The sequence below is a fragment of the Diabrotica virgifera genome, chromosome 3 (genome assembly GCF_917563875.1).
Source record: "Diabrotica virgifera virgifera chromosome 3, PGI_DIABVI_V3a".
Lineage (NCBI taxonomy): Eukaryota > Metazoa > Arthropoda > Insecta > Coleoptera > Chrysomelidae > Diabrotica > Diabrotica virgifera.
Window position 1 is genome coordinate 233,795,869 of NC_065445.1, and position 25,048 is coordinate 233,820,916.

Below are 25,048 nucleotides of genomic sequence, written 5' to 3' on the forward strand. Positions count from 1 at the left end.
ATGTTCAAAATACTGTTCTTAATATGGAAATGAATGTTCAAAACAATATTTTTCTCAGTTATATCATGCATGTTGATGTTTTGTGTTGTGTTATCTCCAAATAGGTTCGTACGTACCTCACCCGTTCTTTGCTTATTTGTACATAGTATATCCTTTTTGTCAATGCTTTGTCAGGGCCGCGTTTAGGTCAAGTGACGCCCTAGGCAGTTCTGTTATAGCCGCCCTTCAAGCATGTACCATTTTTGCGAAAAAAAAAATTGCAAGTAGATTTTTTTATTTAAATAAGAATACATAAAAATTGTCATTCCAGTTCGATCACATCAGATTTCTTTCTTATTTTTCTTTGGAAAAATCATCTATAATGTCGTCATGATAATTTATCGCCCTTGATACGTCACTTTCTATGGACAAAATCGACAAATTGTTAAGAATTTCTTGCGTCATACTTGATCGGAAATTATTTTCATGACTATTTTCAATTCTTGACATTTTCGAAAATGACTTTTCAGCGGACACGTTGGTTGGCAACTGGGAGGCACAAATAAATGCGCAAAGCAATTACAAAATTAGGGAAAATATCTTTCAATCCACTCTTCTTTAAATATTTAGATATGTCAATTATTGTTGGTTGGTGATTTTATTATGGTATCCAAATGACCCTTTAAGTGAATGCATTCATGTATGAATGTATGAATGATGTAGGTATCTATTAGTGCAGTCAGTGAGGGTATTTGGCTCCGAATTCCATCCTACTGCATCAATTTACTTGATATTTTCACTGTAAGTAGGGAATAGCTCAAGAAACAAAGTCTACTCTATATCCTATGGCGCTTTTAACTTAGGGGTCGTTCCCACCCGACCTCGTGGGCGGAATTTTTTTTCAAACTAACACCGGAAGTGGCCAGAGAACCTAATTCTAAGCAAAAACTGCTTTACAATTTTTTTGAAAACTCAATACTTTTTGAGTTATTCGTGGTTAAAAATTTGCCATTTTCATTGAAAAATTACACTTTTCGGAGACTGTTTTTTGGGAATACCATAAAAATTGTGCATCTAACGAAAAAACACTATATAAAACATTTTTGTAGTTTATGAAAAATCAGAGAGGTTAATTTTTTCATAAATCTTCTAGTTTTAATAAAAAAAGGGATGGTAGGTGAAAAAAAGGTTTTTTTTTGGTGCCTGCTCAAATCGGTGTATTCAATTTAAAATAACAGAGAAATGGTCGATTTTAGACCTTTAAAACGAGACCTTTAAAAAAACGAGAAAAAAAAAGACATTTAAAACGAGAACTGTTAAATGTCGGTTACATTCAAACTAAGCGAGATATGGTGCAAAAAAAATTATGACTAATGTATTTTAAGGAAAAATTAGTATAAAATAAGAAATGTATATGTATATAAGCTGTACATGGAAGCGTGGAAGTTATAGCTGTTTTTCACTTTGATGATCCGTTAAAACATGGGGGATCAGCCCACTTTTAAATAAGAAATAAAAATAAGAAATAGTATATATAAATATAGAAAAAAAAAGTATATTTAACCCCCCTCATCCACCAGAATTTAAATGCATCGTTTTCCTTCTAGAATACCTTCTACTATAGTATTATTCCTATATTCAAAAAGTTGGCGGGTTTAAAATGAATGGATTTTGAAAAGAATAAGATCAAATTATAGAGCACATTTTTAAATTTCCTTAAACATCTTCCTTTTTCTCCATGTAATTCGAAAGTGATAAGAGATACGTAAAAAAATACCTTACAAAAATGTAGGTTTTCTTTTAGATAACAATTTTATTTTTCTTTCATTACTGTATCTCATTATCATTCTCGAGTTACATGGAGAAAAAGGAAGATTTTTAAAAAAATTTAAAAATGCTCTCTAAAAATTGGATCTTATTTTTTTCAAAAACCATACATTTTAAACCCGTCCAACTTGTTGAACATAGAAATAACACTATAGTAAAAGGTATTGTAGAAGCAAAACGATGCATTTAAAGTTGGTGGATGAGGGGTTAAAACATACATACTTCGCATTTTATCTTAAAATAAATTAGTCATCCTTTTTTGTTACACGATATCTGGCTTAGTTTGAATGTAATCGAAATTTAACATTGCGGTCGTTTTAAAGGTCTTTTCAGGCAGTATTTACAAAAGATATTGATCGCATTATACCCTTACAATCGACCATTTCTCCGTTATTAAGTTGAACACACCGATTTGAGCATGCACAAAAAGATGTCTTTTCACCTACTATATCTCCTTTTATGTTATCACTAGAAGACTTATGAAGGAACGAATCTCTTTGATTTTTCATAAGCTACAAAAATGTTTTATATAGTTTTTTTCGTTAGATGCATAATTTTTAAGGTATTCGCAAAAAACCGTCCGAAAAGGCTACATTTTTCAATGAAAATGTTCCAATGAAAAAAAAGTACGATGTACTTAAATGTTATTCGATTTTAATTTTTATATACAAATATTTTTGTACAGTATTTTTGCCGCCCTCTCATAATTTGCCGCCCTAGGCGACTGCCTATATTGCCTAATGGATAAAGCAGCCCTGGTTGTCGTCACTCATTAGTATATTGCTAGTTATCGTGTTTCAAATTCGTGCTAATTCTTTCTTTAATTTTCTTTAATTTTATTTCGTCATGACTTTTCTGCAAAATTTTTTAACATATGACTGTCACCCAATTTTTTTGTTTTAGTTATTTTCGTTTTTATCAGTTGATATGTCTTGTTATATTTTTTGTTGTCTTTGTTCTTGTGTTGTCTTTTTCATCCATTACCTCAAGCATATTTTAGATTATCCAAGGTTTCTTTGCCATTTTACTGTTCTTTTGAGGAAAAATAAAAGCCTTATCTTGTAAAAGGTATATTTAAAATCCCTAACAAGGGCTGTATTACAACAAAACGTTTTCGGAATCAATATTCCATCATCAGTGTTATCACCAAAAATAAGTATAAGTCTATAAGTAAATCAAAGGTGAGGTTAAATTTTGACAAAGTTAAAAAAGTGAATAGATAGTTATACTTACCGGTTTACATGCTTTAAGCCACCAAAATGTACGGGTAAAAAACCTTAAATTGATTTTAAATAGTTGGGGTTATATTACATTATCCGATTTTAAAGGATGTTAAAAATATTTCCAGATTAACCCCTGGCATCACATGACATCAACCATATTGGTTGGGAAATTGAAGGTAGAACCTTACATGGCAGTATTTAGGTGACAACTGACCGAATGGCTCCCTGATAGACGTCAGCACTAGATTGACACCGTACCTTGACAGAATGTAACAATATGTGTAGTTACTTCAGCCAAAAGAATTTAAATTTTTGTTGGGATTGAAATTAATCTACTCTGAGCAAGTATGATGGATAAAAGTTAAAAATTATAGAATCAAACAGAAGTGAATTAATACTTTCTTTAGGGTAGGCAATTATTATTAAGATAATATATAGGATTGCAAATTGTAATATGTAAATACAGAGTTGCACTTTTCTAGGATATTAGTTAAGCTGATGTTATGAGCTTAATATTTGGTGTAATATATTGATAGAAGGATCCAACAAAATAGATAAAAGATGATATATATTTAGTTTGGCTGAATAAATATGTATTACTAGATGTGAATGTAAATAAGTAAAGTAGTAATGAGGAGACTGAGCAATCCAGAGACCCGACATCAAAGTATCTGGAGATGAAAAAATAAGCAATAATGGGACAGGGAGGATATAAGGTTATTAGTGTGTAAGAAAGGAAAAAGAGAAGTAGTGATGAAAGAAGGGATGTAAGTTGATATTAATGATTTGATCTGTTACAGAAAATTAGACTGTGAATGAGGTTTAAAGGAGTATAATAAGTCATAGGTATAACTTATCGAAAATGTGGTTTAAAGTCAAAGTGTAAATGAAGATGGATATGTAAAGAGGAATTGATGAATGGTGGATATCTTGACTTTGAGAAAAGTTGGCGATGTATGGAATGAAGTCTCCATTAAACGATACATGACGGATAACGCAATTAGGGCTATTTTGCTAACGTTGACTATTTCTAGGTCCTCATACAAGTACATCGCCAACTTTTCTCATATTCAAGATATCCACCATTCATCCATTCCTCTTTACATATCCATCTTCATTTACATTTTGACTCTAAACCACATTTTTGTTAAGTTATACCTATGACTTATTACACTCTTGTAAACCTCATTCACAGTCTAATTATCTGTAACAGACCAACTCACCAATATCAACTTACATCCCTGCTTTCATCACTACTTCTCTTTTTCCTTTCTTACACACTAATAACCTTATATCCTCCCTGTTCCATTATTGCTTATTTTTTTCATCTTCAGATACTTTGATGTCGGGTCTCTGGATTGTTCAGTCTCCTCATTACTACTTTACCTATTTACATTCACATCTAGTAATACATATTTCTTCAGCCAAACTAAATATATATCATCTTTTATCTATTTTGTTGGATCCTTCTAGCAATATATTACACCAAATATTAAGCTCATAACATCAGCTTAACTAATATCCTAGAAAAGTATAACTCTGTATTTACATATTACAATTTGCAATCCTATGTATTATTATCTTAATGATAATTGCCTACCTTAAAGAAAGTATTAATTCACTTCTGTTTGATTCTATAATTTTTAACTTTTATCCATCATACTTGCTCAGGGTAGATTAATTTTAATCCCAACAAATTTTTTCACTACTGTTATTATTTTAAATATTAACATAAAATTTATATTCTTTTGGCTGAAGTAACTACACATATTACTGAAGTGAAAACTCCTTTAGGGACGTTGTGTGATTTTTGGATAGGGGAAAAAGCATTGAATTGGCGACCGTCATTGCGACCGTCATCGCTTATGCTATGTATTATGTGTATGTATATATATATAAATTTCGTAGAGGCATTTAAATTTAAAATAAATGTAAAACCTAATTTAGGATGGAAAAATAGGATTGATTTCGCTACCATCATCGAGACCATCATCGCGTCGCCGAAATATATTTTGTACATATATAGGTATATTATGTGTATGTATATATATATATAAATTGTATAGAAGTATTTAAATTTAAAATAAATGTAAAACCTATTTTTGGATGGGGAAAAATGATTCATTTCGCGACCGTCATCGCGACCGTCATCGCTTCGACGAAATAAATTTTGTACATGTATTATTATAATGCACGTATAAGAATACTAATATTATTGAAGTGAAAACTTCTTTAGGGACGTTGGGCACTTTTTAGATGGGGAAAAAGTATTGAATTAGCGACCGTTATCGCCTTGGTGAAGTAAATTTTTGAAGTGAAAACTTTTTTAGGGACGTTGTGCACTTTTTAGATGGGAAAAAAGTGTTAAATTAGCGACTGCCATTGCTTCTGCGAAATAAATTTTTGAAGTGAAAATTTCTTTAGCGACGTTGTGCACTTTTTAGATAGGCAAAAATATTGAATTAGCGACCGTCATTGCTTCGACGAAATAATGTTGTGAAGTGAAAACTTCTTTAGGGACGTTTTGGTCTTTTTAAATGGGGAAAAAGTATTGAATTAGCGACCGTCATCACTTCAGCGAAATAAATTTTTGAAGTGAAAAGTTCTTTAGGGACATTGTGCAGTTTTTATATGGGGAAAAAGTATTAAATTAGCGACCGGTATTTGTTCGGCGAAATAAATGTTTGAAGTGACAATTTTTTAGGGACGTTGTGCACTTTATGTTGGGAAAAAGTGTTGAATTAGCGATCGTCATCGATTCGGCGAAATAAATTTTTGAAATGAAAACTTCTTTAGGGACGTTTTGCACTTTTTCGATGGGAAAAAATTATTAAATTAGCGACCGTCATTGCTTCGACGAAATAAATTTTTGAAGTGAAATCTTCTTTATGGACGTTGTGCCTTTTTTATATGGAGAAAAATATTGAATTTTGGACCGCCATCGTGACCGTCATTGCTTCGACGAAATAAATTTTTGAAGCGAAACATTTTTTAGGGATGTTATACACCTTTTAGATGGAGAAAAGTGTTGAATTAGTGACCGTCATCGCTTCGGCGAAATAAATTTTTCAAATGAAAACTTCCTTAGAGACGTTGTGCATTTTTTGATGGGAAAGAGGTATTGAATTAGCGACGGTATTGCTTCGACGAAATAAGTTTTTGAAGTGAAAACTTCTGTAGGTAGGTGGAGCCCTTTTTAGATGGACAAAAATATTGAATTATCGACCGTCATCGCGACCGTCATTGCTTCGACGAAATAAATTTTTGAAGCGAAAACTTTTTAGGGACGTTATACACTTTTTAGATGGGGAATAAGTGTTGTATTAGCGACCGTTATCGCTTCAACGAAATAAATTTTTCAAATGAAAACTTCTTAGGGAATTTGTGCACTTTTGAGATGAGGAAAAATATTAAATTAGCGGCCGTCATTGTTTGACGGAATAAATTTTTAAAGTGAAAACTTCTGTAGGGACTTTGTGCACTTTTTAGATAGGAAAAATTATTGAGATTGCGACCGTCATCACTTTGCCGAAATAAGTTTCGTATGTACATAATATATATTATGTGTATGTATACATAAATAGCATAGAACGTACGCAACGCTTATAATATATGTAGGTATAGCCCTTCTTTTTGGATGTGGAAATGCATTGAGCTTATAATTTACATACTAAAAGAAGTTTTCACTTCTGTCGGCACTCCCACGAGTGCTTTAAATTTTTACGTTCTGTCAAGGTACGGTGTCAATCTAGTGCTGACGTCCTTCAGGGAGCCATTCGGTCAGTTTTCACCTAAACTATGCAATGTAAGTTTTTACTTACAATTTCCCAACCAATATGGTTGATGTCATGTGATGCCAGGGGTTAATCTGAAAATATTTTTAACATCCTTTAAAATCAGATAATGTAATATAAACCCAACTATTTAAAATCAATTTAAGGGTTTTTACCCGTACATTTTGGTGGCTTAAAGCATGTAAACTTGTAAGTATAACTATTTATTTACTTTTTTACCTCTGTCAAAATTTAACCTCACGTTTGTTTTACTTATAGAGTTATACTTATTTTAGGTGATAACACTGATGATCGAATATTGAGTCCGAAAACGTTTTGTTGTGATACAGCCCTTTTTAGGGATTTTAAATATACCTTTCACAAGATAAGTTTTTTATTTTTTGTGATTTATGGTATACAGCCAGTACAGGAATTTTTCCTTGTGATATGTTCTTTTGAGACTTTCAGAGTTCTCCAATAATATTTTTAAGCCGTTCCATACTTTGAACAAAAATTCTCTTCCTTTACCTTTAGCCGGTTTTTTTTTTTCACACTTTTATAATTTTTTATTCAAGTATTATTATAAGATCTTTATATATATCGTATTATTTTACTAATTTTGTGTCTATTAGTCGGAGAGATATAAGCGGATTTTGTGCGTGGTAAGTAATATGGAAAACTATACGGGGATATGTTGAATTAGTTGTGTACATGACTTTCACCAACGGTCGGAAACCAGAGTGGGGGCCAAGCGTAGTTATGTGGGGTCAAAATCGCGGTTATTATTTTTTTTGTGATGCTCATGATCGAGATAGTGCACCAAAATTTGGGAATAAGTAGGCCATGACGTAACTAAGTAAAATCTCTAGGGGCGGAACGCTGCGTGGCCGACAAAGGGGTGGGGGTAGGGGTGAATATAAAAAATATAAAGGGTTTTTTGCGACGCTCGTCATTGAGATAGTGGACCAAAATTTGGGAATCAGTAGACCATGACATTACTAAGTAAAATCCCCAGAGCCGGAAACCAAAGTGGGGGACGAGGGTAGTTATAAGGGTCAAAGTCGCCGTTTTTATTATTTTTTTTTGACGCTCATGATCGAGATAGTTCACCAAAATTTGGGAATTAGTAGTTCATGAGGTAACTAAGTATAATCTCCAGGAGTGGAACGCTGCGTGACCGATAAAGGGGTTGGGTAGGTGTGAATATAAAAAATATAAGGGGTTTTTTGCGACGTGCTAGATTGAGATAGTGCACCAAAATTTGGGAATAAGTAGACCATGACTTAGCTAAGTAAAATCCTCAGAGCCGGAAACCAGAGTTGGGGATGAGGGTAGTTTTAAGGGGTCAAAGTCGCAGTGTGTATTATTGGTTTTGTAACCCGGCACAACATTTGTCCCCCCCGCAGCCTTCCGCCCCTGGAGATTTTACTTAGTTACCTCATGACCTACTTACTCCCAAATTTTGGTGCACTATCTCCATCATGAGCGCCACAAAAAAATAATAAAAACCGCGATTTTACCCCTTATAACTACCCTCGTCCTCCACCCTGGTTTCCGCCTCTGAAGATATTACTTAGTTATGTGATGGTCTACTCATTCCCAAATTTTGGTGCACTATTTCCATCACGAACGTCGCAACAAACCCCTTCCATTTTTTTATATTCACCCCTGCCCCATCCCTTTGTCAGCCACGCAGCGTTCCACTCCTGGAGATTTTACTTAGTTACATCATGACCTACTTATTCCCAAATTTTGGTGCACTATCTCGATCATGAACGTCACAAAAAAAATAATAGAAAACGGGATTTTTACCCCTTATAACTACCTTCCTTCCCTACTCTGGTTTCCGGCTCTGGGGATTTTATTTATTTATGTCATGGTCTACTTACACCCAAATTTTGGTGCACTATGTCAATCACGAACGTCGCAACAAAACCCTTATATTTTTAATATTTACCCCTACCCCCACCCCTTTGTCGGCCACGCAGCGTTGCGCCCCTAGAAATTTTACTTAGGTACGTCATGACCTACTTATTCCCAAATTTTGGTGCACTATCTCGATCATGAGCGTCATAAAAAAATAATAAAAACCGCGATTTTGACCCCTTATAACTACCCTCGGCCCCCACTCTGGTTGCCGGCCGTTGGTGAAAGTCATGTACACAACTAATTCAACATATCCCTGTATAGTTTTTCTATATTACTTATCACGCACAAAATTAGCTCCCAGCTCTTAGACTGTATGTCTTGACATAGTTTTTCCTTTTAACTTTTTTCAGAGCGAACTTAAACTTAGCTATAAGTTTTAATCATCTTTGTTTAAAAAAATGCAAGAAATACACCATATTAATAACTTATTATTTTACCATTCTATGATATTACAGTCTATTTCTGTAGTGCATTACAGTCTGTTTGTGTGCTGGTATATAAGTAAGTGCCACGAGAAAGAGTGTAGTGTACATTAGGGTGGAACGAAAAAAATTATTTTATAATTTCAATGTGTAATAGTGATAGAAAGTTATCTATAGCCATTGTGAAGCTACAAATAAAATATTTTTTCAAACAGAATATTTTTAGATTTGCCGCAAAAAGGTTGAAAATTAAAATTTTTAGTTAAATTTTGCGAATTTTGATGATTTTGGTTTGGTATAGCTATTGTAATGTCTTAATTCCTATTTTAAATAATAAATACACACTCTAAAACTACTCTTTCAAGATCATTTTAGTTTTAACTTACAACAATTCAATGTTTATTTTTACTAAAACTGGCAAAGTTTGAACTTGAATTCCACATTTAAATAAATATTTAAAAGCAAATTTTTATTTAATTCCTTAATACAATTTAACATTCTGACTATAGCAGAAGAGTACATTTCAATAGTAGAGGAGCCTGGATCAACCTTGCTAGGGCATATAACTTCTGCTTCCAGAACAGGTGAAGCTATAAAATATAATGAAGCATTTTTAAGAGGATAATCTTTTGAACATTTCCAATATAACAGCTGTCGGATTTGACAGAACTGCCACTAATACCGGTATTAATAATGGTGTAATTGATTTCACAGAAAAAAACCTAAATAAGCCGCTGAAGTGGCCGATTTGTTTGTTCTATACCAATGAATAATTGCCTTTGGATCATTTGTTTTGCACATTGGATGAAAAAACTAAAGACCTTAATGAATTTGGGAGCTTTTAGTCAAAGAACTTGAAATCTGTAACCAGCTTCATGTGGTTTATTTCGTTCCCATACAAAACAACTTCCCTACTCTAGAGATTAAGGATGATTTAAGCACAGATCAAACATATTTACTTAAAATGTGCAAAGCAATTTCCAGCGGTGTATGTCCTTCTAATCTTTCTTTAAAAGTCCATGGGAAATTAGCTCATTCACGACGGACTGGGACGTTTCGCCGTCGCCGTTTCGCCGTCGCCATTTCGCCGTCGCCGTTTCGCCGTCGAGACATTTCGCCGTCGGCCGTTTCGCCGTCGAGCCAGTTCGCCGTCGGCCATTTCGCCGTTGCCATCCCGGCATTGGTTAAGTTTACAAGAACTATTATCAGAAGACTATTATCAGATTCCCGGAAATAAACAATATTAAGAAAAGGGATTTCAATTTCAATTGTTTTTACTGTATCAAATATAAAAAATTTCATTATGCAAAACAACGGCGGATCCAGCAACCTTGCAAGGAGGGGGCAATGAAATAAAAATTTTCTCGTCACACGCGTACGCCGGATGCTTTTTCGGTATGGGCTGTTACTTTATTTTCCTTCATGTACCATGTCCTTTCAGAACGTTGGTTACTATCATAGCTATCTTAATTTTATTCACTGCCACCCTAAATCAACCACGAAGTGCTTTTTCGTCCTGGACTGCGTTTGCCGTCTATTTTCACTTGCATAATATTTTGTAGCAACCTATATTTGAAACTTCTCGTTACATGTCCAAACACTCCATTCTTCTGTTCTTGATGCCTTCTATAATCTCAGTAGTCTTGCTGAGACGCTCTAGTATTGTGGAGTTTCGAATATTCTTCACCCAAGATACTTTTAAAATTCTTCTATAGAACCACATTTCGAAAGCCTCAAGGCGATTTAGATAAGTAAATCGATTTTATTCACAGTCCAAGACTCGACATCATACAGTAAGACCGAGAACACGTACTTTGGAGAAGGAATTCTGTTTTATGTTTCATTCCGTTATTCAGTTGTCAACAGGACACAAAAGTCACTATTTCTTTTCAATCGTAATTATCTCTTTCTTAAAAAAAGGCGACACCAGGCGAAGTCTCAAGGAGGGGGCAATTGACCCCATTGACCCCCCCCCTTGGATCCGCGCCTGATGCAAAAGTGATAGTATATAATTGTTCGAAAACCATTCAAAACTGATATACAAGTAATGATCATCCCGAAATTATAAGTACGAATGCCAACAACGAAATGGCGACGGCGAATTGGCTCGACGGCGAAACGGCGACGGCAAATTCACGATAACTTACGTTGGCCAATCGCCTTCTTCGGTTATATGTTGCAACAAAGAATCCTTCAAAGCATCTGAAAACTGTAACTATGTATGTGATGAAGGTGTATGTTCCAGTCTGGTTTCATATCAAACTGAAACCATTTTGTGTAAATGGATCAAAACATCTATGGATACTCATCAAATTTTCACGTTATCTTTTTGAGAAACATCTCCAAATAATTGATCCAGTAATTCAAAGGAATGTGACAAGAGAAAACATATAAGGGATCTGGTCTGCGGCGACTTTTGAAGGCAAATCGGAACTCATAAATGGTGTAAGGAAGTTTATTGTCCCGAAGCTTAACTTTCATGCCAATGATTTACATTGATATAGATATAATTAACTGGACGAAAGAATAAAATTACTAAGCCTCCTATGACAAAACAGAGAACTGACGAGGACTTAGAAAAAATATAAGTAAAGCAAGAAACCCTAGTTGTCACGTACAGTGTGTGGATTTTCCGTGTTTTCCCTGTCATACACAGGCAGTGAAAAAAACCATAAAGCCCGGGACTGAGTCATCTCTTAGTGTTTGTGGTCTTAAAGCAAAACTGGCTTTGTTAGAGACAAAAAACAATTTCATTTAAGTATGAAGATGAACATTATAACTAAAAAAATCTTATAGCAATGTGTACATATAGCAATGACAGCAATGTTAACTGTTATTAGAAACAATATTTGACTAAGAAATATTAATGAAACAGCAATGTTAACTGTTATTAGAAACAATATTTGACTAAGAAATGTTAGCTACGTCACCAGGTTAAATATATAAAATATTTTAAATTTTCTGTATTTTTTGTTAAAAACCTATCTTTTCAAAGCTCTTGCGGCACCTCAAGATGTAAATCTAGAACAAAAATATTTTGTAATTTTATTGTAGACATGCTAAGGCAACTTTCGAGTGCTATTAGAAAGTTCCATGAAAGAAATTTTTTTTCCTATCCTTTCGTTCTACCCTAGTGCACATGCCCAAGAGTAGCAGACAGCGTAAATAAAAATATGAGCAGAATTGATTTTTATTAGAGATAAAATCTAACGAAGAGACTAAAAACGTAGGTCAAAAATTTTCAAGGACAATTTTCTAGTTAAGAGTCTTTTTGTACTCACATATCTATACAAATCTCATATCTCTAGCACATATCTCTATATTAACCATAAATTAACAGTTGTAGGCACTTTTCACAAAAATTAGCCCACCATACCAGCGGAATGACATATAGGTCTGGATCCCGCGTACCAAAAAAAAATTTGATTAACAGTAAGTTGAAAATTTGTCAGTAGCTTAACGATGTCTAGTCGAACAAACTTTGATGTACGGAAACACTGGAAGAGGGGAAGTTTTAACTGTGGAACCGGTTAAAAATCTGGAACGTCAGACTACGAAAACGTCCCATGTATTTTGTCGAACAGAAATTCCAACTGATTTGTTGCCCTTTCATTATACTTTTATGGCAAAAATCAGACTGGTATTTATCACCAACTATGCATTTTAATAAGTCCTATACGTAGAACATGCTATTTATTGCACCAACATAATTCCTGTCATTTAACATGTTCTACGAGTCGGACTTATTAAAATGCATAGTTGCTGATAAATAACAATGTGATTTTTGCATGAGAGTTTGCATAATTAAAACTTCCCCTGTTCCAATGTTCCCATACACCAAAGTTTGTCCGACTAGACACCGTTAACTTTACTTTACTTAATCAGTAGACCCATTTGTACCTTTCGGTGTAGGGCCATTTATAATACAATTCATTAAATTACAATTCAATAAATTACAATATTTTACAATCTTCTGGATTGTCCTAGCTCTTTACGAACTTTCTCCATTCCTTCCTATTGGATGCCATCTGTGTTGCTTCCTGCCAAGTCTTACCCTTACTCTGCAGTATCTGCGAAATGTCACTGTTCCATTCTTTGATGGGCCTTCCTCTTCTATTCTTACCTATTGGTTTGGCTTCCCACACTCTTTTCACTTGTCTATCATTGTCCATCCGGGTTAGATGTCCGAACCATGCCAATTTTTTCTTCTTGATTGAGTCGAGTATCGGCTTGATTTTGAGTCTTTCTCTTATTTCTTCATTTCTGATTCTATCTGTTCTTTTCACTCCTATCGTTCTTCTGAGGTATTTCATCTCTGCTGCCTGTATTCTGCTCTGGTGTCTTTTGTTTAATATCCAATTTTCTGCTCCATATGTCACCGTAGGTCTATATATTGTTTTGTATATTGTCATCTTGGTCTTTGTTGATATTTCTTTGTTATTAAGGAATCCTCTATTTAGTGCTTGGAATAGTTTTCCTGTGTTTTCCATTCTGTTGTTAAGATCGTCCTCTATGTCTCCTTAGTTGTTGATTACTGTTCCTAAGTATTTGTATGAATTTGTCTGTATTAATTGATGTTGGTCTATCATTATTTCTATTTGATCATCCGTCCCTTGTTTCCTTGATATTTTCATTATCTGAGTCTTCTCTTTGTTTACGTTTAGGTTGTATTTGCTTGCTTCTAGGTTCCATTTCTCTAAGTTGTATTTCAGTTTTTCTGCTGTTTCCGCAATTAATACTATGTCGTCTGCAAATATACACATCTCAGCGTTTATCATTTGCATTCTGTTCCAACCGATGCAGTATTTCTTGAAAGTTTTCTTACATTCTTTCACTATCTCATCTATTACATTTATGAATAGCACTGGGCTGAGACTTCCCCCTTGTCTAACTCCTTGAGTTGTTTCAAATGGTTCTGACTGTATATTTAACATTCTTACTGTATTTGTTGTTTTCATGTATATACTCTTTGTTGCTTCTATCAGTTCTTCGCTTACTTCCTTCTTCTTTAGGCTTTCCCATATATCTTTTCTTTTGACTGAGTCGAAGGCTTTTTCCATGTCTATAAAGCTCAGGTATATTTCTCTATTTTTCTTTAATGCTTTTTCTATTACTTGTTGCATGGTAAATATATGGTCTTGTGTGTTGTGTCCTTTCCTGAATCCACTTTGTACGTCCTCTAATTTATGTTCTATTTCTTTTCTGATTTTCCTTTCTATTATGGTTTCGTATACTTTTGCTGCTACACATAGTAGTGATATACCTCTATAGTTCTTACAGTCTCTTGTGTTTCCTTTTTTGTATATAGGTATAATTACTGCATTTGTCCATTCTCTGGGTATTACTTTTCTCTTCCATATTAGGTTATATATGTATAACAATTTTTCTTTTGCTTTTATTCCTATATATTTCATCATTTCTGGTGCTACTTCATCGCTTCCTGGTGCTTTTCCAATCTTTATCTTTCTTATTGCTTCTTCTAGTTCTTCTTTTTCTATAGTTTCTGGATTTTCCGTGTTTCATATGGATACTCTCTTTATGTGGCTTTCCTTCTCCATTGTGTTCACTTGATTTCCATTCAGTAACAGCTGGAAATGTTCCCTCCATCTTTCCATTATTGTTTTATCGTCATTTATTATTATTCCTTCCTTGTTCATTATTTGTTTCAGTTTCGTTTCTTTGTTGCTTCTTAGGTTTTTCAGTGTTCTATAAAATAATTTTACGTTTTCTGTGCTGTTTTCTTCCATTTTTTCTCCGAATTTTTCCCAACTTTTCTTTTTCTCTTTCCTAACTATCTCTTTAACTTTTGTTCTTTTTCTCTTATAATTTTCATATTTTTGTTGTGTTTTGTTTTGTATGTATTCTTTCCATAATTTCTTCTTTTCTTTTATTTCTCTTTTTACTTCATCGTTCCACCAAGACGTTCGTTTCCCTCTGTTGTTATTTCTTGTGGTTCCACATATTGATTTAGCTGTTTTTATCATCGCATTTTTAAATTTTCCCCATTCTTCTTCTATTGTTTCTGTTATTATATGTTCATTGTCTATTTCTTTCTCTAGCCCTTCTGTGTATCTTATTTTCGTTGTTTCTTCCCTTAGTTTATAAATTTTTATTATTTCTTTGTGTTCTCTGTTTATGTTCTCATTTCTTTTTATTTCTTTTCTTTTGCTTTTGAATGTGGTTTCTAGTAGATAGTGGTCACTACCAATTTCATAACTCCTTTTCACCCTTACGTCTCTTATCCAGTTCTTCTCTGTTTTTTGCACTATAGTATAGTCTATAATTGATTGTTCGTCTCTTGATTTGACTTCTCTTGTGATCTTGTGTATCCTTTTATGTTGGAAGTGTGTGTTCATAATCACCAGGTTATTGTCTAGACAGAATTCAAGTAGTAATTTTCCATTTTTGTTTATTTTTTCCTCCCCATACGGTCCGATGACATTGTTCCATTTTTCTGCTTCTTTCCCCACTCTACTGTTCATGTCTCCTGTGATCACCATTTTCTCTGTACAATCATTTATCACTTCTTGTAATTTGTCCCAGAACTCATTCTTTTCGTTTTTTGTTGCGTCTTCATCTGGTCCATAGCATATGATTAGGTTTGTATTGGTTTCCTCTGTATCCATATATATGTCTACTCTTAGTATACGTTCGTTGTAATATATCCAATTTTTTACTTTGCTGATACTATCCTTCTTAATCAGGCACGCTACTCCTGCCTGAGCTCTCTTCGTTTCTTCCACTCCACTGTATATTAGTAACATTCCGTTTTCTAATGTTATTGATCCTCTTCCTTTTTTCTTTGTCTCTGTTATAGCTACTATTTCAATGTTCTTATCTCTAATTTCTTCCCCCAGTTCTATTTCTTTGCCATTTATACCTCTTACATTCCATGATGCCATTTTCAAAATTGTTCTGTTCTTTTCTATGTTTAAGTTGTACTTCAATTTGTTTTTCCTTACGTTTGTGTTATTATCTTTAAATCTGGTCATGTCCCTGTTCTTTGCCTGTTTTGTTTCTCGGTCCATCATTGTGTTTTCTACAGCTAGTTTTTTGAACAAGTTGGTTCTGTATTGTATGTTACTTTTTCTATCCGGCTTGTTTTTTGGTTCCATTTCCACTTAATGCCTTCAATAATTATGAATCCATATCCAATTTTTGTCCTTTTCCCATTAGTCTTTTCCTCTGCTGCTATCTTCCTAAGGTTTCTTTGTATTTCTATCTCTTTTAATGTTAGGTCACATTCTATATATACTCTATGTTGTTTATAGCTCATTAGTTTACCCTTGGCTTTCAGTATTTTCATTTTATCTTCGAATTTTTTACATTCTATAACACACATTGTTTCATTTATCTTTTGTACCCTATTTATTTCTGATTTTACTCCCATTTTTGCTTCTATGAAGTTCTCTATTTGCTCTGTTCCTATTGTGTCTAGTGGTAAGCCTCTCATTATTAGGTTATTTTTCTTCTTTTCTTTCTGACATGCTTCAAAGGTTATTTCTATTTTATCTATTTTTTGTTTCATCGTAGCCATTTCTTTCTTTAGATTTTCATTTTCTCTTATTATTTCTTTCATTTGCAATTTGTATTCATTATTTTCCTTCCTAATTTCTTTTAGTTCCTCAATCATATTACCCATTGTATTTTTTATATCTTCCAGGTCCTTGTTTTTCTTTTTGTTATCGCTTGCTAATTGTCTCATTAGTTCCATCATTTCGTTCTGGCTGCTGGTTTCATTCGTTGATGGTTTCGACCTGTCTGGTGTTCGGTTCACTTTTCTACTCCTGCTAAATATATCTGGCTCCTCTTTGCTTTTTCTTTTACCGTCCTCATTAATGCTATCATTGCCATCCGCCATCTTTCTTCCTATTCAAATTATTAAAGTAGGTATGTGTTTATAAATACAAATATTAAATCAAATTAAAACCTACTTGATTAAATCAAATTAATTAAATTTTTTACTTTAATTACAAAATATTTATATATTATTCAATTTTTTACTTTAATTATAAAACTATTTAAATACCATTTAATATCTTATTTATTTATTTATATCAACAATTAATGTTCACTTGAATAAATTAGATTTATCAACAATGTCTTCCTTTTATCTTCAATATCTTCTTATTCTTCGATATCTTCTTATTCTTCAATATCTTCTTATTCTTCAATATCTTCTTGTTTTCGTTCAGAAAGCCGACTCTGTATTTTTCGATAGATAGATACCGAAGTACCTTAATTATAATTAAATCAATTTATTAGTAATTACCACTGCTGAAAGCAGCTTCGGCTAGTCCACCCATAGGACCTTGACTTCTTATCAGTGCCAAAAAACTTGACTATGACTGTAATTATTTTACTGTTAGTAGTTAAAATATAATTTTATTAAAACTAGGTTAGATTAATAATGTATGGATCTTACTTTCAATATTCTTTTTAAATTTACACTGTAAATTTCTTAACTCACTTATTTACACTTTGCAAATAATTTGTTGATTTTTCTGCTCGCAAATCTTCCGTATTTGAAGTTTTTTTGCGGAGCGGATTTAAATCGACCTCACTGTCTCTTTACCAGGACGGGACTTTACACCGTTAAACTATTAACAAATTTTCAGCTTGCTGTTTCAATTTTTTTTGGTACGCGGGATCCAGGCCTAATACTGTGGTTATATTTTAGTGTTGGTTCAGTTTATTTGTATCTGTTATCTTTTATTTTAGCGTAATTTTCATTTTATCAATAATTGTGGCTTAATTCCATGTAAATAATACCTGACTTAATAGACATACAACAACAAAGCAGTATCAGAGTTTCATGATGGCTTTTAAAAATATTATATAGTTTGAACTTCATGGTTTTTTTTAATATTTCAGCTATGTCTTCCTTGTTTAATTTGTATATTTTATGTGTTTCTAATTCGACAACTCTATACAAAGAATCAGTTATTTTTTTCATTTTTACCTTTTATTTTTGTGATTAACATGTAAATATCTTACTGACTTTGGTTCTCTTCTAACTCTAGTATCTAGCAGTGCTTTCGTGTAAGCTTTTATAGTTAAACTAATCTATAGCAATAAAAAAGTTGTGTTTAAGTGTTAATTAAAACCCAAGGCTAGATTTTTTCTCTAATTCCTTTTAGTGCCCTTTCTTTCACGCTACGTTACTATAAATAAGTGTCAATACATAATCTCATCTTAGGTTCCTCGATCCACTTTTCATTAGTTTTTGCGATTAATTACCTCAACTTAATTAAGTGATTAATTTCTTAGTGATTCCATTAAGGGAAAAACGCTGTTTTTCTCGTAATCCGAGTAGGTTGACTTTAAGCCATTAAAGGAGCACTCGACGATTTTTATTGATGAATGATGCTGGGAAAGGTAATCGCAGCTTGGAAGATTATTAGAGAACACATAAGCAGGTTAGTAGAGATTGTCTTCTTTTACACAAAAAAAAATTAATTAGTCCCTGTCATTGGCGATAAGAGCATTTTCGTTTTTCAAATAATATGGACTATATGCTGAGATCCAACTCCAATGCAAATTAACAAGCATCCAACTCCAATGCAAAATAAAGCAAAATTTTAATTGGATTCCAAAAAAGAAAGGGCCTAGCCGGGTAAGATGGTGAAAAGTGCCCCCGGCTCGATTTAAATTCCATATAGGCCAATTTTTAGCACATATAGAGGAACTCACTTTCTGAAATTTTTAGCTCCCTAAGTGGTCACGTGACCCCCCTAGAGCCTAATTAGGCTTTTTATGTTTTTATTTTTTATCTCAGGCGCATCAAGAGCTAGCCAAAAACTTTATTAAAAAAAGTTGTAAGTTCCAAAAAGATCTATAAGAAAAATTTTTTTTTTAATTTTTTGGCGGGAAATTCGAATTTTTAGAACAATTTTAAACTTTTAAATGACTCTGAAAAAAAAACTAAGACACTCGTTTTTACGAAAATTAATTATAATGTGTATTTTTGCACAATCTTTCACCCTGAATTTTTTCAGACTTTTAAAATTGGTGAAACGTACCTTTAAAAATAAAAAACCGCATTTTTTCAGTTTTTTTTTCGTATTTTGAAACAATTTTATACATATTTTTCAAAAAAGGTAACACTGTTACTAGAATAGGTAAAAAACTGAAAAATAATTGGGGTTTGCTTAATAAAAATTTTTTGTAAAGCCATCCATTTTCAAAATACAGGGCGTTGAAGAAAACAAAATTTTACACATTTTTTACGATTTTGCTGAAACTACTGGCAACATTGTAATAAAACTTGGCGGGATTTAAGAGCTGGTTATTGTGCATATTTTGACATACAATTAATGATTTGATATTCATCATTGGCTCGCATAGGGGTAATGGTCTGAACTTTTTAAAGAATAAAGATAGTACGCCACTGACATATTTCAAATTAACAATCGTTTTTTAATTTCTCGTTCAATTTGTGACAAAAAATGTATCTTCTTATTTTTTCATACGACGCGGCATTTTTATTAAAAAAATAAAAGATCTTAACCCTTACAAAGTATTCGAACTTCTAGTAGTTTCTACATCTACATACATAATAAACTCATATATCCATTATCAAAATTAATTCGAATACTTTGGAAGCATTAAGATATTTTATTTTTTGCAGCAAAACAGCGCGTCATATGAAAAAATGAGAAGATAGATTTTTTATTGCAAATTGAACGAGGAATTCAAAAATGATTGTTAATTTGAAATATGTCAGTGGCGTACTATCTTTTTTTCTTTGAAAAGTTCAGACCATTACCCCTATGCGCGCCAATGATGAATATTATCCTTAGTTGTATGTCAAAACATGCACAATAACTACCTCTTAAAACCCGCCAAGTTTTATTACAATGTTGCCAGTAGTTTCGGCAAAATCGTAAAAAATATGTAAAATTTTGTTTTCTTCAACGCCCTGTATCTTGAAAATGGATGGCGTTACAAAAAATTTTTATGAAGCAAATCCCAATTATTTTTCAGTTTTTTACCTATTCTAGTGACGGTGTTAAATTTTTTGAAAAATATGTATAAAATTGTATCAAAAAAACGAAAAAAAAACCGAAAAAATGCGGTTTTTTATTTTTAAAGGTACGTTTCACCAATTTTAAAAATCTGAAAAAATTCAGGGTGAAAGATTGTGCAAAAATACACATTATAATTAATTTTCGTAAAAACGAGTGTCTTTGTTTTTTTTTCAGATTTATTTAAAAGTTTAAAATTGTTCTAAAAATTCGAATTTCCCGCCAAAAAAATAAAAAAAAAAAATTTTCATATAGATCTTTTTAAAACTTACAACTTTTTTAAATAAAGTTTTTGGCTAGCTCTTAATGCGGCTGAGATAAAAAATAAAAACATAAAAAGCCTAATTAGGCTCTAGGGGGGTCACGTGACCACCTAGGGGGCTAAAAATTTCAGAAAGTGAGTTCCTCTATATGTGCTAAAAAGTGGCCTATATGGAATTTAGATTGGGTTGGGGGCACTTTTCACCATCTTACCCGGCTAGGCCCTTTGCAGTGAAAGTTAATGGAAAATACTTGTCTGTCGTTTACTTTTAATCCTACAGAACTATTCAACACGTCATAATTAGATTAAGCCTTGTAACGATATGCTTTCCGCCCTGAATTTAACAGCTCGTCAGCAGAAGACCGAACGCCCATCGATACTAACGCACTCCCGATAAGATCCACCTCCCCGGTGGGTCCAAGGAGTGATGGACCGCCGATAGTGTGTTTAAGAACAGAAAGCCGGGGATCAAAAAAGAGTGTTCCACTCAGTGTAATGAGCTCAACAGAAGCAAGCGGCAGTTATGCAACGGATTGAGTAGGAACCTGACGGTGCGAAGGAACTCTGTATTGAAGAAGTGCTTCGCCGGAACTGTGTAACCGCACTGAGCGTTTGCTGCCATCTCCGATTCGGAGTTGTTGTAATAGTACCTGTATAGTTATTGATATTTTAATTGTGAGAGTATGTGTGGTTACACTTGATTGAGATGTAATAAGGCTGTGAGTCTGTGTGTTATTATGTATAGCGTGATTGCTTCCTGTATTTTGCTAATATTGTTATTACTTTTTTAATAATAGTAAATACTTCTTCTTCTTCCTTCTTGTATGTAGGCTTTAAACTCTGTTTCTTCTTCAATATTAGCCTCTTAAATTATTTGAAGTTATCGCACCATCTGTTTCTTGGTCTGCAAATACTTCTTCGTCCATTTGGTGACTTATCTCGTGCTATTCGTACTATCCTATCCTCTGCCATTCTACTAATGTGTTCGTTCCACTTCTGTTTCAGTTTTGTTACCCATCCATTTATGTCTTCTACATTGCATGATCTTCTTATGTTTTCGCTTCTCTCCCTATCCAATAGATTTTTCCCTGATATTCGTCGGAGTATTTTCATCTCTGTTGTTTCTAGTAGTCGTCTCGTTTTAGATGTGTCAGGTCTTGTCTCCGCCGTGTATGTCAATATAGGTCTAATTGCTGCTTTATAGATTCTTGCTTTTGTATCTTGTGTTAGGTGTTTGTTCTTCCAGATTGTGTCATTAAGAGATTCCGCCGCTTTATTTGCTATTTAGCTTTGTTGCCGTAGTTCCTCTTCAACATCTCCGTAACTGGTTATATTTATTCCCAGATATCTAAACTTTGCTTCCTGCTTTATTATTTTTCCATCAATGTCGATTTTACATCGTAGTGTGTATTTAGATGTTGTCATACATTTGGTTTTTTCTGCAGATGTTATCATATTGTATTACTTGGCTGTTGTATTGAAGATGTGTGATAATCTTTGGAGACCGTTTTCTGTCTCGGCGATTAATGCGGCGCACAGTGGTCCTTTCTGACGATCTATGGTTGCAAAAGTATTACACCACAATTAGTCGGAGAGATAGAAACGGATTTTGTGCGAGATAAGTAATATGGAAAAACTATACGGCAATATGTTGAATTAGTTGTGTACATGACTTCCCCAACGGCCGGAAACCAGAGTGGGGGACGAGGGTAGTTATAAGGGGTCAAAGTCGCGGTTTTTATTTTTTTTTGTGATGCTCATGATAGAGATAGTGCACCAAAATTTGGCAATAAGTAGGTCATGACGTAACTAAGTAAAATCTCCAGGGGTGGAACGCTGCGTGGCCGATAAAGGGATGGGGGTAGGGGTGAATATAAAAAATATAAAGGGTTTTTTTGCGACGTTCGTGACAGATAGTGCACAAAAATTTGGTAATAAGTAGACCATGACATATCTAAGTAAAATCCCCAAAGCCAGAAACTGGAGTGGGGGACGAGGGTAGTTATAAGGGGTCAAAGTCACGGTTTTTATTATTTTTTTTTGTGACGCTCATGATCGAGAAAGTGCACCAAAATATGGTAATAAGTAGGTCATGACGTAAGTAAGTACAATCTCCAGGGGCGGAACGTTGCGTGCCGACAAAGGGGTGGGGGCAGGGTTAAATATAAAAATTATAAGGGATTTTTGTGACGTTCGTGATTGAGATAGTAAACCAAAATTTGGGAGTAAGTAGATCATGACGTAACTAAGCAAAATCTCCAGGGGCGGAAACCAGAGTTGGGGATGAAGGTAGTTTTAAGGGGTCAAAGTCACAGTTTGTATTATTTTTTTTGTGACGCATCACAACATTTACCCGCCACGCAGCGTTCCGCCCCTGGGGATTTTACTTAGTAATGTCATGATCTACTTATTCCCAAATTTTGGTGCACTCATCATGAGCAGCACAAAAAAAATAATAAAAACCGCGACGTTGACCCCTTATAACTACCCTCGTCCCCCACTCTGGTTTCCGGTCGTTGGGGAAAGTCATGTACACAACTAATTCAATATACCCCCGTATAGTTTTTCCATATTACTTATCACGCACAAAATCCGCTCCCAGCTCTTAGACTAAATATAAGGGACTGAAAAATCGTATACAGGTAAAACATTGTTGTATATGTAAAATACAAGAACCTACAAAAATTAAAAAAATATATATACGAGTAGAAAGAGCACGTTCGAGCACACAAGAGTAACTTTTTCTGAGAGAAAAATAAATAAAGTAACAATAAAAAACTAGTTTAGCAACAATCCCGAACAATCCCAAAAGTTCTACTCTATTAAATTCTTTACAAATTCTTATTTTAGTGCTAATCTATCATCATCTTTACAATCAAATATTTTTTTTATCAACAAAGGTACAACTATTGTTTTATAATATTGTAAATATACCTGTTCGCTCGAATTCCATTTCAAAAAAATATTAAAATAACAGTTTTAGGTACACTTAAATTCACTTTGAAAGGGCGCGAGCGCTGGTAAATTGCCTGAAACTACTGAGCGTAAGTTCGGTAAAGAAGTACAACTTTCGGTTTCAATTGTTCACTTCGAGGTGGGAGTTGAGTTCTAAGAATGATTTATTTTGTTTACCTGATTATCTAGGTATTCAATGAGTGTCATTACAACCGATTATTTGAAGACGAATTTTATACCTTTTGCAACCATAGATTATGAAAAAGGACCACCGTGCGGCGTCGTCTGCATAACATAATAATATGTGGATTTATTTGTTTCCCATTCTGTAACCATGACCTTAACGTACTGATTCTATTATTTCTTGCATTATTATATTAAGGAGTAGTGGGCTTAACAAGTCACCTTGTCTGACTCGGCTTTGTACTGGTATAAACTGCGTTAGTTTTCCATTTATCTTTGCCTCTATTCCATTATGAAAGTAAATGTTTTTGATGGTTTGTATAATATTGATTGGTATGTTTCTTTTATACAGTAAGGGCCGGTTGTTCGAACGCTAATCAACAATGATCATTATCAAATAATTAATTACTCTCAATGTCAATTGTTAAAACATAATTAATTACAATTCTGAGACTATAATCAATTAATATAACAATAATTATTAACATAATTAATAATAAATCTCATAATTGTAATTAATTATGTTTTCAGCAACCCAAACAAAGTTGACATTGACAGTTTTGGTCACAGTAATTAAATATTTAATAATGATCATTGTTGATTAGCGTTCGAACAACCGGCCCTTAATGTAAGACGTCTTCGACTCGGATTCGATCGAAAAACTTTGTTAGGTCTATAAAACATATATATTATGCTGGTTTATTTTACTTAATGGCCTTTTCTGTGATATTTCTCAGTACAGATACGGTACTAATAGTAAATACTTCTTATTTTTCTTTTACAGACGTCCACCAAGGGGCCTTTCTTCCGGCGCAGAGCGAAGACAGAATATTATTTTAGGTAGACAGAATATCCATAATGTATTTATTTATTTTGAACCTGTATTTTACTGAGTCTGTTAACAAAAACAACTACCAGTCACAACCTTGGAATCAGACTTCCTTATTTTGGATTGTGTCACTCACTGGATACATGAGACCTTACGATCAGAGCAAGAACTAAATTGTTGAACAGAACCGATCAGAAACACATTTTTAAAAATTAAAAAATTTTTTACCAACCGAGATCTTAATCTGACTGTACAATATCGCATGATAAAACTTTATATCCCCAGTATCCTACTACATGAGATGGAAACCTGGACACTAACAATAATTACCTTGATAAGAAACCTGCAAAACTTTGGGATGTAGATAATCTAACTCTATAAACAAGGTCCCTTTGTGGTCAAAAGTGTATTAACATTATCTTTGTCGCTAATAATATAAAAAAGACAAACATTCAATATTTATTCCTTACCAATCGTTTAAAGCTACGACTAAAAACAACGGGATACGTTTCTTTGGTATTTCCACAGGATAATTTCCGATAGAAATGTAGAAATCAGCATAACACTTAAAAGATAATCGTAATGCAGATATATGTAAGTATAAAGTTAAAGAAATAAATTGTCCAAGAACATTTTTTA

The 25,048-nt window shown here is 33.4% G+C and overlaps 1 protein-coding gene across 1 annotated transcript in view; it reads right to left on the bottom strand.

The window, feature by feature from the left end:
* Nucleotides 1-25,048, bottom strand: part of LOC126881598 (potassium channel subfamily K member 18-like) — a 579,919-nt gene that overhangs the window by 554,755 nt on the left and 116 nt on the right. The window lies entirely within an intron of this gene.